We start from the raw sequence: 17609 nt of genomic DNA on the forward strand, positions 1-17609 counted from the left end.
CTTGCTATTTACCCTGAGTACGCTGGATTCATATTTGCTCTCAAAATACCAAATTTAGCCTGATGGTCAATATTAATCTCAAAATGACTGTGATGGTTAATTTTCTGTGTCAGCTTGACTGCACGACAGGGTACCTAGTATTTGGACAAACATTATTCTAGGTGTTTCTGTGAGGGAAGATTTGGATGAGATTAACATTTAAATTGGTAAATTTTGAAGAAAGCAGATTACCTTACCTCATGTGGCTGGGTTCATTCAATCAGTGGAAGGTCTGAATAGAACAAAAACACCAGCTTTCTTGAGCAGGAAAGAATTCTCCAGCAGATGGCCTTTGGACTTCATCTGTAGCACTGGCTCTTCTGATTCTATAGCAGATGACCTTTGAACTGGAATTGCAGCATCACCTCTCCTGGGTCTCCAGCCTGCCAGCCCACCCTGAAGATTTTGGACTTTGCAGCCTCCATAATTGCATGAGCCAATTCCTTCTAATAAATCTCTTTAAATAAATAAATCCTATTGATTCTGTTTCTCTGGAGAACCTTAACTAATACAATAACTATTAGATATTTCTTGAAGAAATATTAATTGTTCTGTTTGGCCTCTTATACACTCTGCTACATTGGCTGGTTTGCTGGAAGCTATTACTTCTCTTGCCAACCTTGGTGACTGTTCATGGACAGAGTGTTCCTGGAGTACCTTTTTTCTTGAAAAAGAACAGTATATTTTCTATATGTTATTTTATTTTGAAATTCCTCCCCTTCTTGTAATTAGCAGACAGGATCACATTGATATTTAGAGAAAGAGCTTACAGCACTGTATTAGGCAGCTAGTGCTGCCATAATGCTGCATAACAAATTCTCAGTGGCTTAAAACAACAAACATTTTAGTATCCTCATTCACAAGTCTACAGGTCAGCTAGGGTAGCTCTGCTTCAGGCTTTCTATGTTTTCATTCTGAGACCACTGGCTACCCAGGGCATGATGTTATGGCAGAGAGCAGGGGAACAAAATGGAAATCCGAACTGTGCAAGCAGTTCTAAAGCCTCTGGTTGTATCATGTCTGCTGGTATTACATTAGGCACAGGAAATCACATGGTGAAGTCCTAAGTCAAATGGAGGGAAATTACACTCTGTCTACTGTGAATCCACAAGGATGGGAAAGAGTAATTCTATAGCACATATGTAACACATATAAAGAGATTCTTGCAAATCAATAAGAATTTTTTCCATCTTTTTAGTTGGAAACCCTAATAGAAAAAATGTAGAAAATTCACAAAAGAAAAAATATAAATGATAAAGAAACATAGGATGTTCAACCTTCTGATGTTCAACCTTTTCTGTAATCAAAGACATGCTAATTTAAAACACTATAAAATGAAAGACCTGTACACTAGAAACTGTAAGGCATTGTTGAAAGAAATTGAAGAAGACACAAATAAGTGGAAATGTATTCCATGCTTTGGAAGAATTAACATTATTAAAATGTTACCTAAAGCAATCTATAGATTCAATACAGTCCCCATCAAACTCCCAGTGACATTTTTAACAGAAATAGAACAAAAAATTCTAAAATTTGTCTGGAACCACCAAAGACCCCAAACAACCAAGACAATTCTGAGGAAAAAAAAAAAAAAAAAGCTGGAGGTATCACACGCCCTGATTTCAAGCTATATTACAAAGCTATAGTAATCAAAACAGCATGGTATTTGCAGAACAACAGAGAGATAACAACATAGGTCAATGGAACTGAATTAAGAGTCCAGAAATAAATCTACACATATGTGGACAATTAATTTACAATAAAGGAGTAAAGAATAAACAATGAAGAAAGGATAGTTTCTTCAATAAATGGTGTGGGAAACAAAAAATGAAATGATCACTATCTCACACTATAACACAAAAATCAACTCAAAATGAAATTAAAGACTTGAATGTAAGACCTGAAACCATAGAACCTTTAGAAGAAAACATAAGCCTACGTTCTTTGACATCAGTCTTAGCAATATCTTTCTGCATGTGTCTCCTTAGGCAAGGGAAACAAAAGCAAAAGTAAACAAATGGGACTACATCAAACCAAAAATCTTCTGCACAGCAAAGGAAACCCTCAACAATACCAAAAGACAAATCACTTAAAGAGAGGAGACATTTGCAAATTGCATATCCAATAAGGGATTAATATCCAAAATATATAAAGAACTCATACAACTCAACAACAACAACAAAAAGCTAATTAAAAATGGGCAGAGGACCTGAATAGACATTTTGCCAAAGAAGACATACAGGTGGCCAACGGGCACATGAAAATATGTTCAACATTGTTAATCATTAGGGAAATGCAAATCAAAACCACAATGAGATATCACCTCATGGCCATTAGAATGGCTGTTATAAAAAGGCAAGGAATAACAATGTTGGAGAGGATGTAGAGAAAAGGAAACCCTCACACACTGTTGATGGGAGTGTAAATAGGTATAGCCACAATGGAAAACAGTATGGAGATTCTCAAAAAATTAAGAATAGAACTACCATAAGATCCATCTATCCCACTTCTGGGTGTTTATCTAAAGAAAATGAAAACACCAATTTAAAAAGATACATGCACCATTATATTCATTACAGAATTATTAATAATAGCCAAGATATGGAAACAACCTAAGTGTTGATCAATGGATGGATGAATAAAGAAGATGTGGTACATATATACAATGGAATTCTACTCAGTCATAAAAAAGATGAAATCTTGCTATTTGTAACAACATGGATGGAACTTGAGTGTATTATGTTAAGTGAAATAAGTCAGACAGAGAAAGACAAATACCATATGATTTCACTCATATGTGTATTATAAAAAACAAACAAACAAAGAAACAGAAGACCAAAATAAATGAATTAGCCAAACCAAACAAAAACATGTGGGTACAGAGAATACAGTATTGGTTACTGAGGAAGGGGTAGGGGACGAGGGTAAAATGGGTAAATGGGATCAACTGTATGGTAATGGGTAGAAACTAAATTTTTGGTGGTGAGCATGCTGTAGTGTATACAGAAGTAGAAATATAATGTTGTCCACATGAAACCTATATGATGTTATGGACTAATGTTACCTCAATAAAACATAAATAAAATTGCAACAAATAGAAACATATCAATTTTTAAAAAGGGTAAGACTAAGCTATAGTTTTTAGACATGCCTAGTTGGATAATAAAACCACAAACATATGCAAGGAAGGATTACTATAAAAAGTAAGGATAGTGGTTACTTTTAAAGGGAAGGAGTATGTTAAGGGGAAATAACAGGGGTTGGCTGACAAAGTTGTATTTCTTGATCTGTTTAGTAGTTAGGATTGTGTTTACCTTATTATAATGCACTAAGATACACATTTGTTCTGTGTGGTTTTCTGTGTATGTATTTTACTTTACAATAAAAAGATTTTAAAAGTAAAAAACAAAACAAAAAACAACTATGAGATGTTTTTACTCATAAGATTGAAAAAGAATAAAATAATTAACATTAACTCATATTAGCTGGAGAATGAGTTTGTGCAACCTTTGTGAATGTCAGTCTGGCAATGGGTATTATCATTTAGAATGCATATAACCAGTTACTCAGCAATTCCCCTTCTAAAAATTAAAAATAAATTGCGAAAAAATTTATGTACCAAATATTTACTATGGGAGAAAAGAAAAAATTGGCCAAACGAATTGAATAAAAATTTTTGGTGTCTTGCTTTTGCCTGAATATTATCATTATATACATGGCAGAGCTAAATTGATCATTTCATCTGTGGTATATAATCACAAAATTTGCACAGTGACGTAGTAGATTAAATTTACCAATAAAGTAACAAATTTACCACCACCAATGTAATGAATTTCTTTTCCACACTAAAAAATGTGCTTTTACTGTGAAATGTTAAAAAGTATCTCTACAGGAAGGAAAAAATGAGATTAAAAATAAAGATAAAACAGAAAAAATGAAAAAAGGAAGGTTATCAGGCAAGTCATTTTAACAAACTTTTTGGGTTTCATTGTGGGCCTTTGAAAAGGTTGACATTTACAGCTTTTTACCCAGAGCTTGCAAACCTTAGCACTTAACACACTTTCTCAGAAGCCTGTTTAGCAGATATTATGAAACTAGCATGGAAGGAAAAGATGTGCAGCATAATTGATGTTGAGCATTTTCCAGAAGTTTCTAGTAAAAAGTGACCTGAGGTGGTCGACCCAGGCTCATAATTTTGAGGGTCTTCCCAGTCAGGCAGGCATGCAGTGGGGTGGCAGAGGAGCAGCTTCCCAGTTGCTGCTAACAGACTATGGAGGCTGGAGCATGTTCAAGGACCTCAGCTCCATCCTTAACGTCATCTAACTTATGCTAGGTGACACTGTCCCTCCCCCATTTGCATATGCTCTTCACAAAGCATTTTTCCGCATGTTTACGGTTGTTCTCGATAGACTTTTCATTATATTCAACCTGCCTGAAAATGCTGGATGAGACAGATGGACAAAAGACATGATGTAAAGTTTTTCCTTCCAGATCTTCCTGCAAATCCAGGCCCGCACCCACCCTACTCAATTCTCCACACCCCACCTCAGTCCAACTCTCCTGAGGGATGGCTCTGCAAAATCACCTACTCCTATACAGAATCAATATGTGATTATGCAAATTGCTATTTGAACAACTTGACAAAGGTCAGTAAAGAATACAAAAAATATTAAGCTAATATTTAAATGGGTAGAAATCATATTAGGTACTTTGGTTTCAATTATTCACCACAGGAAAACTTCCATCAGAAGACGAGTTTAGAACATAATAGGCACAGAGAAAAACAAGTGTCAGAGGAAATGACTAACAGAAAAAAAGACAAGAAACACTGGGAAGGATTGACCCACATTGTTCAGTTTAATTTGCAGTTCTAAATTTAATTTTGTGTATTTGCAGCTGTAGGGAAAAAATAATATTCAACAGTATTTATACCAGCCTTTACATTTCAAATTCATCAATCTAATTAAACAATGAAGTAATTAGAAGTTCTAAAATTGCACGGAATATTCCATTACACATCTTTCTTTATCCTGAAGAATCTTCTCTTTGTTCAGAGTCGTTGTAAACCAAAACTTTTCGAAGCATTTTGGAGTAGTTGTAAGAGCATTAGGCTTGTAATCAACAGCACTGAGTCTGAGTACTAGGACCACTACCTAATAGCTGTTTGATTTTGGGTAAATGGCTTAATCTCTGTAAGACTTAATTTTCTCATCTGTGCAATGGGTCTGATAAGATCTGTATTACAAACTTGCTGTGTGTCTTAAACAGCCCTACAACTCTCACGATTATGAAATAAGCATACCAGATACTTGAACTGATTGCAATATTCTCACTTTCAATTTTTATGGAAATTATTTTCCAAAACTATATATCATAAAAATATTATTCAATAGTTAGAATACTTGATTTTCTGTCTCATACCTTGCATAGCCTCTGTTTCCTCAAGATTCTCTCCACTCCTTTTCTTTTAAAGACAGAGGAGTTGGTGGTGGGCAGAGGTGGTTGAGAAAGAATAATGCAACCAGGGCTCTAATGCTTTCTCTGCTGGCTTTTGACCAATCCCCTTTTTTCTGCCCTGAATCACAAGTTCACTTTTGTGGGTCCCGGGATCCTAGGGTCTTGTGGGTTCTTCAGGGTTATTGGGATGCCATCTCCTCAGTATATGTCTTCCTGCCCACCTTTAGGGAAACTTGGGTCATTACTTGACTACATGGATTTAATCAAGTGCCTCTCCTCCAACTTGCTTCCTGTCTGCCACAATATTTTTTGAAATGTTTCCTATATGCTTGACTCCTCCCCTTTTCCTTGTCCTTTCTGACTATACCTTCTGTATACTCGCACTGTCTTTTTAGCCGGGCTTGGGGATATTAACAAGTGTTGTTAATATGTCATGCCTAACCAGCTGTTTGAAAGAACAAGTCTGGAAATTTAAACGATAGGATTCAAACTAGACGTGAATAATGAAAAAGAGAAATTTTTTAAAACTTCAAGTAAAGGATGTATAAGAATTTTATTTTTCAGTTTCTGAAAAGGTGATCAATCCATACATTTAATTTGAGCACATCCACTATACAACTTTTAAGACAATGCACGAAAAAGCTTCAACACTTGTTTTTTAAATGTTTCTTTCTTTGGTGGTGGTGGTGTGGCAGTGGGTATAGTGGTGGTGGGACACATTTCTTTTAAAAGCACATTTTTCAGGAGTTTTGTTATCCTGCTTCTTTGAATTTATAAATAGGGCTTAATGAATAGGATCCAAAGAATGAGAACTAAAACTAAACACTCAACTAGCTTAAGTTCAAACTTCACTTTTTGAAGTTCATAGGGTGTTAAAAGATGCCTTTGACTTCGGTAAAAGATAAAAGATGGCTTTGATTTTTTTTTTAAAGAATGTAATACTTTGCATCTGCTAAAAACTGATAAAATGAACCATGAACAGCGATTTAATCTTGGTAGCTGATACTCATCTGAGCAGTTTTGCTCGAGCTGTGTAACTGAAGAGACTTTGCTGTTGCCCAGAGCATACGTCTCTTATCTGCTGTTTTAAAACGGAAAACAAGTAGAAAGTTAAAATTGAGGTAGGATTACCACTACATTCAAAGAAATAAAATAAAAGACAAAGATCTGATTCTGAACACTTACAAAAACATAGTAGCATATTAACATGAAGTTTAAGTCAATATAACATAGTTTCATATGAATTTCTATTTATTTGTAGAAAAGAAACTTGGCTTTTCAAATTGAGCCTCACCAAATGTCTGCAGTTAGCAAGTCTCCATTAATTTAAGATCTGCTCCTTACTCTGGGCTTTTGGGAAATGGAATTAGGTCACTCAATATTTCATGAACCACTAAAAAACCAAAATATAATTTATTAGAATATACTAAAAATACATTTGCCAAATAAATCACAAAATTACTGTCAGTTGTTTATCAAATCTTTCCAAGTGTTGCATCAAATTATAGAGAACTGGGTCCTTTTAACAAATAGCATAACCAGTAGAGGGATAAATTTGCATGGGAAAGGGAATACTTGCACCTGTCTATCAAAGCATCTTTTATCTAAGATAGAGATGGAAACCTGAAAATTGTCTTACAAAGTTTTTTCTTTTAAAGTGTTCTTACCAGACACCCAAAAGCACATGTTATATAAAAAAAAACCTTTACAGGAGACATCTACTAGTGCTGGTACCAGTGTTCAATACATGTTGGTTGTGTGAATGTCAATTGAGCGATAATCTCATGTTAATTACTCATTTCTTTGTGCTTTTCATTCCTTGGTTAAACACAAGTATTTGATTGAGGCAGTTGCTCTCTTTGAAAGAAATAGAACTTTGAGAGGAAATCAAATGGATTTTGAAAAGGAAGTGAATAGCCAAATGGTCAAAACCACCCTTGCAAGCAATTAAACAAAAATGCTGTGATCACAGCACCGTGGTGTCTGACATTGTTACACGGGCCATAGGGACCGTTTTAACATTTAGGAAGCATTCAATTCTTTTCAGAATCACATTTATCTATCTTCTTTCAGTTGTGACATCAGTCTACAGATGTCAAATTTTTACCATTTATATAAATTCTTCAAAACCCCAGGCCTTAGAGACAATTCTGGGTCTTTTCCTCCAGACTATGGTATTTCATCCTAATTGAGGCCTGTAGCTTCCCATGAGCTATTGAAACTGTTTATATTAACAAGATGTACATACTGCCAGGAAACATACCATTTCCAGCCTTTGTGGACTAGGTTCCAGCATTTAACAACTGATGTTTTCTCTCCATATGGCTCAGGCTCATGAAGGACCAAAGTAGTCACATAGCAAAACTGTATCTTGGAGGCCAGAAAAAATTTTTTAGCATAACTTTGTTTATTGTTTTCTGGATCTTTCTGTTCCTTCGCGATAGATGAAAGCTGCTTCTCCTTTGCTTATAAAAACTGTATTTATGTTTATATTCTTGTATAAGTCTGTGCTCCAAGGATTGAAGCTTCATCTAATTTCTGTATTCATCACTTAGAATTCTCCTTTCACTGGAGCTCTGTTTCCCTTGTAGACACAGGACAGCAGATGTTAGTTGTGTCAGCAAAACCAAGATTTCCTGATTTCCTTTGTTCTAAGCAATTTCCTCACCTTGCATTACAGGTCAGTCTGAAAGATTCTGTTAGAAATCCTACATATTTCATACAAAGGCATGCAAAATCAATTTCTAGAATGAAATGGAAAAAAAAACCCAAAACAAAAACATCCTTAAGAGAAAGAATTTAGATCAGAAGTTTGCTTGATATGTACAGCCAGGCTAAAGATAGTTAAATAATACTAAGAAATAGTATCAGCAAATTATAGAAGCCTGAAAGAGTAAGAAATATAAATAACAAATACATAAGTAACATACACAGAAATATTTTTAAAATTTATTTAATTAATATAAATTTAAAACTGTATTTCTAATATATTTATAAATACATTTATATTTATATTAAATAATATAATAGAAATATATTTATTATAAATATATATTTATTATATATTTCATTCTAGTGATGTATTTATGAGACCATATAATGCAGTGATTAATAGCAAAGACTCTGAAGGCACTCTAGCTAGCTAAAATATTGGCTCTGCTGCTTTGAGAATTTGACAAATTAAAACATTAGTACTAGGTACGTGATTAGCACAAATAATCAGTGTTTGCTGTTATTAGTCCTTTGTAGAGTCCTGGAAATTCTTGGATACATTCTTCTCCAAAATCTTGTTTTGCTAGATTTCATGAGAAAAACACACCTCTTTGCATTAATATGTTTTCAAAATATGTAAAAAATCCAAATATGCAAATCATTTTAATAGATACAGCTTGGCTGCTTGTTTCTCGATAAGTTCTAGGAAAGGGTTTACTGTCACCAAAAAATTCTCCCTAAATTACACTCCTGTCTGCATTACTTTAGTGTCTATAAATAGGAAATCCATCCTGGGATTATCAGAGAGGGTGACCTACCTTTGATCTGAGTATCTTGTCTTTGCTGCTAGATTAGAGGACAAAATAGCTTATGTCCTTGTAACCCTCAATCGAGAACTTTGTGTCCTTTTGGACTTAGTTTTCATGTAAGACAGAGAAATGTCTTCAGGGGAAAATTATGTTATTGAACAATAGAGCAGAAAGTGACTTTGGAGGTCACGGGGCCTACTCTTACTTTCCTAGAACTGACATTCTGAGAGGAGGACTGCTTTGTGTTTACATGACAGGGTGGAGGCAGAGGTGGGATTTAATGCATGGTCCTTCCTCTTAGTGTGTGTTGTGATGATACAGAGGGGACAGGAATTAAATCTGGAAAAATCTTGAAAAACAAGTTAACTTACTCTGTTTTAATGCTTATTGCCCCCATTCTTGATAGAAGAGTAAAGATGCAATCTCATGAATAAGATTCAAATGTTTGAGAAATTTTACTTCTAGAAATACTTTCATGACAAGCCCTAGTCGGTTATGTAACCACAGTCAAGTTATGTAACTATTTGTGATGTTATTTTGTGGGCATTAAATGAGATAATACATGGCAAGCCCTTTGTTCAATGCCGGCCCACAGGAAGGAATGAACAAATATTAGCTATTTTTATTAATATTATTCGCTTGTATCTGGGAATCCTCTTTCCACCAAAAGGCTAGGCAGTAAAACATTTACTCACATTCTTGGCGATAATTACTTTATTATTCTTCACAGTACCTGAGGAGCCAGGTAAGAAAAATAGTGCTATCACTGTGGAAATCTGGGAAAACACAGACACTAAAAATTTGCAAGCACATTTCAATTACCCAAATAGGTTAAGGAGGAGAAAAAGAAACATTCTTCATTTCCTGCCTTCTCAATCCCAGGTTTAAATACTTTAGTTTTAGATGTTTTTAGTTTCTCAAATAACTGACTGTGAAAAGGAAATTGTTTGATTAAGTAAAATATACCCAAAATCTTTAGAAGCTGAGAAGGAAGCTCTGTGGTCTTCTTCTGGAGACTTCCTTCTTTTTCCATCAACAGTGCAGCTAGAAAAGTAGAAATGGGTTTGGTTGAACACTTCCCCTTTACCAAAATAAATAAAGAGGAACTAATAATGTGAGCTATTTTTAAAATATTATATTTATTTTTCCATTAAAGAAATATGTAATAACCAGTAATATTTATCAAGCAGAAACCACTTGCCAAGCAATGCAGAGTGACTTGAATATATTAACCCGTTTAATCCTTTCAACTCTGAGAAATAAGAATTTTTTTTTTGCTGTACGCGGGCCTCTCACTGCTGTGGCCTCTTCCGTTGCTGAGCACAGGCTCCGGACGCGCAGGCTCAGCGGCCATGGCTCACGGGCCCAGCTGCTTCGCGGCGTGTGGGATCCTCCCGGACCGGGGCACGAACCCGTGTCCCCTGCAACGGCAGGCGGACTCTCAACCACTGTGCCACCAGAGAAGCCCAAGAATGAGTTTTATATCACTGTTTTATAGAGGAGAAAACTGACGCTTAGGGATCTGCCTAAGGTTCCAGAGGAGGAAAGAAGTAGGGCTGGGATTCCAATTCCAGGGCTCCAGCCGGCAGTACTCCAGACCTGAAGTCTCATTAGTACTTTGTATGACCACACTACTACCCAGGTTGGAGAATAAGGAAAACAAGAATAAAATTGGACTCTGAGTTAATGTTGGGTTTCGAACAGCAGTTGGGAACTTGCTAATTATATCAGAGTTGTAAGAGTTTTCCAACATAGGAACCACTAGAGAAAAGGAAGATATATTCAATCAAATTGTAATAGTCCTTCCAGTGATTGTGTGGACATTGTGTCACAAATTGTCACATTTATTCACAGTTATTTCTCATATGGTCCAATCTGGACGCACAGGGTCCAATCTGGATGCACCGGGTGTCCGTGAAGGGCACGTGGCTTGAAGAAATAACCACCTCATGGGGAGAGTGTGAGATGGTGATCCACATGGGGTTTTCACCCTGCATTTCTCACCTTTCTCTTCCCTCCATTCAAACAGAGAGTTGGCTCTGTGCATATTTCCTTGGGAAAGGATGAAGCAGCAAGAAAAATAAAAGTGGCCCAGCAACTGCTTTTCTTCCTGGCTCTTAGTTCCAAAACCTAACCACCGAGAGGGCAAGAATCCGTCAGCATAGGCTTGAAGGAAATCAATCCTCCCTTCAGACAATTGCTAATGATATTAACAATCGCTAACACTCACAGGTGTCTACGCATTAGACACCTCTTGAAGCACATAGGTATGTACTCATTAAATGCTCTCAAAACCCTATGAGGGAGTTACTACTAATATCGTAAGAAAGCTCCATGCCAGTGAGGACTTTTGTCTTCTTTTGTTTACTGCTTTACCTCTGTTATCCAGAACAGTATTTGGCAAAGATTACGTACTCAATACATATTTGTTGTAGAGGAAATCTGCATCTAAAGATGAAGGAATCGAGGCACAGACAGGTTAATAACATGCCCAAAGTACCACAGCTGGTAGTAGGCTAGGAGATTCTTCAGTATCCCCACCTGGGTTGGGGATAGAACGAGAGGGAGGGAAATCTGTGGTTCCTGAGTAGAGGGATGCTAGGACCCTACTGTGTTGCCCAGGAGGTGGCAAGACCACATTGAAGGGATAGTTGTGTTGGGTGGTGGGCAGCTGGAACCTTAGGCAGCATTGTAAGTGACTAAACTGCCACATTTGAGCAGAATGAGGATAGGGAAGTAGCAGAAGCAGCAGGGTGCTGCTGGTACAAAAGCCACACACACAAAGCCAGTGGGCAGACTCCAGGACAGCCTGTGTTGATCAATGACCAAGGATCAAATGGCCAACCCTCCCCTGACCGAAGATTTGTTTTCCACCAGCCAAGCAGAATGGGTTGTAAAGCAGAAAATTGTTACAGAAAATGAGGAAAGTGCTATTTTTTGTGCATATCTGATATTTTTTCCACTAAAGCATTATGTAGGGAAAGAGTATTAAATGTGTCATCAGAAGGCCTAGGCTTTAGTCCTAGCTTATCCCATCCCAAATTCCTGGCCAATTTATCTAATTTCCTTGTATCTTGTATCTCTGTTTCCTTATCTTTAAAATGGGGATTAAAAATAATCGAGGTGAGGACAAAAAGACTTTTTTAAAGTGTAAGTTAAAACTTAGTGAAAGATAACAAATACAGTGTGTTAATTTTGTATAGCTTCCATTCCGTTTGCACTTGATTTTGAGTTACATATATCTTTTTGGCAGGTAAGGGGCTGTACTTATGTCTTCTAAATTAGACTTTTTACAGACTAATATATTTAATTTCATTTCTTATATTTACAATAAATGGATGAAAAGACACTTTTCAAAGTTTAAAGCACTTAGAAGAGGAAATATTACGTGATTTATAGGTTGCTATTCTTGCCTATGAGTGTCATTTTCTGGAAGTTGAAAGCCAGACTGTCATTAAAATGTTTCATGGATAATCTGCAGGTTCAATAATGCCCAGACAGGTATTTCACTGGATCTTTTCACTGTGCTGTTCTAATATTGTAGATGGAATTAATTCCTGCAATAAGGACTGAAAAAATAAATTTCTAAAACATTTAGGCATTTGTTACTAATCTGTATCGGATTATCAGCAAGATGTAGGGGAATCTTCCCCTCCAGGTTTACTTTAAACCACATGATCCTGAAACCGAGCGAAGGGCTCATGTGCCCACAGCACAGAAAGCCAAACTCTGACAGTGAGAATTTGCATCAGAGGAAGGATTTATTGCAGGGCACCAGCAAGGGAGTGGGAGACAAGCCTCAGATCTCTCCAACTTGGTCTTTGAGTTAGGGTTTTTATTTTTTAAGGGGAAGAACAAAGAGGCTGGGATTAATTATTAATTAATAATTTTGGTTAATTATTAATTAATAATTTTGGTTAATTATTTTATAATAATTATAATCATTAATTATAATTAATGCCATTTCTGTGGCATTTCTTAATCATAGTTTTGGGAGTCATAGGACGTGTCTGGCCAGGTGGTCCATGCTCGGGGGTCTGTTAGCTCACCTTGCCCTTGAAAAACCACCTTAGTTTGTACGTCAATGATGATATCTATAATAGCCATTTTAGTACATTCATGATGTTATCGACAACAGCAATCTTAGTCATCTGACTCCGGTTGATGAGCGTTCTGTTAGGACAGCACTGAGGTCAGGGGGTCAAGAAGGGGAATACAATTTTGGATTGAGAAATTAATTACAAACTCAGTTAAGGAACTTGGTTTTAGGCAGACTTAGTTTCAGCCCTTCTAAGAAAACATAGTAAGTGAAATACACTACCAGCAATGAGAATTTAGAGAGTCCTTGTAAAAATATGAATTGTGGGGAAATATACATTGGGGTCATTCATTCGTCAAATATATGTTAGTGCTTATAATGTGCCTGGCACTCCTGTGGACACTAAGGACACAACAGTAAACAGTGAAGTGCTCGCCCTTGTGGAGCTTACATTCCACTGGGGGAGGGTGAGAACGAACCAATAAAATACATTATGTTGTCAGATGCTGTGATGAATGAACAGCGAGCAGGTAAAGGATGAGTCTGTTTGAGGAGAGCTCCAGTGACGAGGTGGTCAGCCAAGGACTCGCCAGGCAGATCTAGTGAAGTGAGGAAGCAATCCATGTGTGTATCTGTAAAGAGATACACTCACGTCTTCTTTCTCCCCTAGGGCCTGTGGTTCTAAGACTTGAAAAACAAATGAACATGTAGCTATAGGCACACTTCAGCACCTATAACTTTGACTTTACCAACTGTATGCAAACACCTCAGGTTATTTCTACACAGAGATCCCGTAAAATGCCAAGAATAACTAGAAGTCTGCAGACTTGCGCTTTTTGGCAGGCATATTTCATCTAAGAAATGAAGGAAGAGACTTAGGGGGCAATAAGTCACCTCTGCTCACATTGGCTTGTGACTGTAACTTACTCATCATATAAACCCAAGATACAGTCACGTACAAGAGCATAGAAGATACTAGAGACTCCACAGAGACACAGCCTAAGTAAGTGATCTGATTGAACTGTACAAAGATTAGAAATGAGATAGTCTTCACCCTGCATTTTAGGTTTATTTTTATTACTGTCATATGCTATACTTGTCTGAGTGACTGTCTTATACTCTGTTATTGGATTGAATTGTAAAATGGTTAATACTTAATTCCTTATTTGTAAGCTTTCTGTCCATCAAAATGACTCGCACGATTCTATCCCTTTTTTCAATTACCTGCTGAAATCTTTAAGGTGCATAACAAAGTATTTGAACGTTAGCCTCCTTTGCCAGAGAGTTGAGTTTGGATCGTTGTCACTTCTCTGGCAGAGACCCTAGAATTTTTGAGACTGTGTTTTACTGTGCTCTTATAGCAATATACAGATTAGAATAAAGGCTTAGCTAAAATTAAATGGTTTTATTAAGATACTTCGTATGTTCATTGACTGCATGAAAATTGCTTCTGGGAGTAAACATTCCTGTGTTTTGTTTTTGTTAATCAGCTGAAATGTATCCATGTTATATAAAGTAAAAAGAGCCACAAACCTAGGAGAAAGAAAGGAAATACCCAAGGTAGAATTTTTTGAAAACACTATTATTTTCTATGTAAAATAATTTCTAAGCTAGTTTAGCATATATCAAAAGCTATATTTTCTTTTGTACTTAATGGCTACATTCATATGAGTTCATATGTGGAAGTTTCTATCCAGGGTATTTGCTAGTCATCCATCCATATGTTCCTTAAGAAACTGTATACATTTTTGTTTTTCTTTTTTTTTAATGATTTATTTTATTTATTTATTTTTTGGCCGTGCCACGCAGCTTGTGGGATCTTAGTTCCCCAACCAGGGATCGAACCCATGCCCCCTACAGTGGAAGTGCAGAGCCCTAACCACTGGACCACCGGGGAACTCCCTATATCTTATTTTTCAAAAAGAAGTCTAAGTCAGCTTTTTATTTATCTGCTGAATCAGGAACTTCACATGGTTTGCTTTGGAGTGGGAGGAAAACAGTTAATTTTTAGATGTAAAGGAGATCCTTAAGCACAATCAAACTTTTTCCTTCTTGTTTCTATATCATTTCAGGAAATAGACACAGCTTCCCCTACATGGGATTCCTAACACAGAATGACAGTGGCAGGGCTCAGAAATGAAGCTAACAGGAAGTAAGAGACCAGCATGACACTGGAATTTGCATAGGCCAATTAAATCACATTCAGGTCTATAACCCACCTAGGTATTATTTCTATGTATTATGGGAATTCAAGGTCTCATTATGTATATTTTTCCTCTTTTGTCTCCAAACCATTTTAGTCTAGTCCCTTTATGCCCCCACTGTAATATCTTGTCTGTCGTATATCTGAGGTTCTGTTTCGAGACTTCATGCACCTCCCTATATCTAGTCGTGAACAAACATCACATTACCGTAATTATGTGGCTTTATATATGTCTTGCTATCTGGTAGGTCAGGTCTTCTCTTTCTGTTCTCTTAATTTTTCTTGGCTATTTTAGTCCTTAGCATTTCCATTTGAAATTTAGGATCAGATTTATCTGTAGAGTCTCTTGGATTTTGAATATAGACAATCATTTTTATTGCAAATAAGGACAGTTTTGTCTCTTCCTTTCCACTCCTTGCGTGCGTTATTTGTTGTTGTCTAATCTTGAATTAGCCAGGCCATCCAGGACCATGTTAAATAGGGGTAAGAGGGGTTTCTGGTTATTCCTCACATTAAAGAAAATGCTTCTATTTTGTTCCCCATTATGTATGACGTTTGCTCTGTTTTTTGTAGAGACTCTGTTAGATGAAGGAAGTTTTCTTTTACTCCCAGTTTACTAAGAGCTTTGGGTTTTTTGTTTGTCTTTGTTTTTTTGAGAATTTTGATCACAAATGAGTGATTACTTTTATGCTTATTAATTAAGCATTTATTTAGCATCTGTTGAGAAGACAATATGGCTTGGAGTTTTTCCCTTTTAATCTATTGAGGTAGTATGTTATACAGATGAATGTTTTGGTGTTGAAACATCTTGCATTCCTGGGATAAGCCTCATCTTGTCATGACATGTATGATCAAGCCACTCAAGATCTTTGTACATCCCCATCTCGACCAGGCCCCGCTTCCCTCACATGACTATCCAGTTCTCTTAATTATACGGCTTAATCAGAAACTCTCCAGGTGCTTGCCCACCGCCCCGCCGCTGGTTTCCCTGGTAACCGATGAGCTCACCTGTTGTCAATTCCTCCCTATAAACGGTAGCCTCCTCCTCCCCCGAGCAGCAAAGATTGTTGCTATGTCCTGTTGCCGTCTGCATTACACGGAGGGATGTTTCTCCAGGACCTTTCGCTTGAGACCTGTAAGATCCTCTATTCAATAACCATTGATGTTTCTGTCACTGACCCCGGGCTCTTTCTTTGGTCTTGTAGAGGCTGGGTAACTACAAGGCTTGCAGGCCTACAGGGTGCAGCGCCACATTATATTTAATATCTTTGTATACACTACTAAATTTGAATAGCTAATAAGTTATTTAGGATGTTTATAAGTGAGCTTAGTCTATAATTTTCCTCTTTTTTTTTTTGCGGTACGTGGGCCTCTCACTGTTGTGGCCTCTCCCGCAGCGGAGCACAGGCTCCGGACGCGTAGGCCCAGCGGCCATGGCGCACGGGCCCAGCCGCTCCGCGGCATGTGGGATCTTCCTGGACCGGGGCACGAACTGCGTTCCCTGCATCGGCAGGCGGACTCTCAACCACTGCGTCACCAGGGAAGTCCTATAATTTTCCTCTTTTAACGTCTTTGCACTTTTCCCGTTTTTCTATTCTTTGAAACTACTTGTAAAAGATAAGGATTATCTTTCCCCTGAGGATTAAGTAAAATTCACCTGTAAAATCATCTGGGCCTGGTGTCATTCATGGGTGTGACTAATTACCAATTCTGTTTCTTTACTCCTTGTTAAACGCAGGGTTTCAGTTTCTTTTTGATTTGTGTTAGTTTATGTGTTTCTCAGTGTTTCCATTTAAGTGTTCAGAGTCAGTGATAGTTATTTGTAGTGTTAGCTTATGATTTTTAATCTATTTTATCTGCTATTATGACCCCTTTTTATTTGGAATTTTAACTGTCTGTGACTTTTCATATATTTTCCTCCTTATCAGTTTTGCTAGAGTTTTGCAATTTGGCCTTTCACACATTTTATATAAAAGCCTGCCAGGCTCTAGTTTCAAGCAGTATGACCCTCCAACCGGCCATCTTGTGTGGAGGGGTTTTATTCCCCTTTATTCTGAAGAAGCTAAGCTCCTGGCTGCCCACTGCCTCTCTCAGAATGCCGTGTCCTGCTCACTGTATTTTGTTTCTGTTCATTTGGTCCAGGCAACGTTTATCTTGCTCTTAAGTCTAACTTTATATCTTCTTTGTATGTAATTTTCACTCTTTATGTCCCTACAGCAGAATAGGTTTATCAAAGAACATGATCTTGAGTCCAATCAAATCACAGAGTACGGAGCACTGTATTGGTACTTTACACACAATATTTTCGTTACCATCTTACAGGTGAGGAAAGTAAAGCCAGGAACAAGTG

The sequence above is a fragment of the Delphinapterus leucas genome, chromosome 5, assembly GCF_059928025.1.
Source record: "Delphinapterus leucas isolate spDelLeu-1000000601 "Yukka" chromosome 5, BTC_Dleu_Yukka2, whole genome shotgun sequence".
In the NCBI taxonomy this organism is placed as follows: Eukaryota; Metazoa; Chordata; class Mammalia; order Artiodactyla; family Monodontidae; genus Delphinapterus; species Delphinapterus leucas.